This window comes from Olea europaea, unplaced genomic scaffold, assembly GCF_002742605.1.
Source record: "Olea europaea var. sylvestris unplaced genomic scaffold, O_europaea_v1 scaffold2754, whole genome shotgun sequence".
Lineage (NCBI taxonomy): Eukaryota > Viridiplantae > Streptophyta > Magnoliopsida > Lamiales > Oleaceae > Olea > Olea europaea.
This window is the reverse complement of record NW_019245983.1, coordinates 121,659-121,998: the sequence shown is the minus strand read 5'-3', so window position 1 is coordinate 121,998 and position 340 is coordinate 121,659.

Below are 340 nucleotides of genomic sequence, written 5' to 3'. Positions count from 1 at the left end.
ATAACTTACAAACAATGGTAAGAACAAAAATAGATAAGAAAAAATAATAATAAAGTAAATAAAAAGAAATAAGGGTAATTAGCACAAAACATCTCTACGTTTCGTTTTTTGGCAATTTTCACCATCACCTTTACCTCTTATTGTGGAAAACATCCTTCCGCTTACTCACTGTTAAAATGCTCCGCTAAAACAAATAGAATGGGATTTTTCTTTTCAAAAAGCAAGAGTAACATTTTCCAAACTAATTTCTTCATTGTGGCCTTCTCCCCGCCTTTTTCTTCAAATGTTCAAAACTAAAAGTAATATGAAAATAAAATAATTTGTAAAAAAATATTTCATC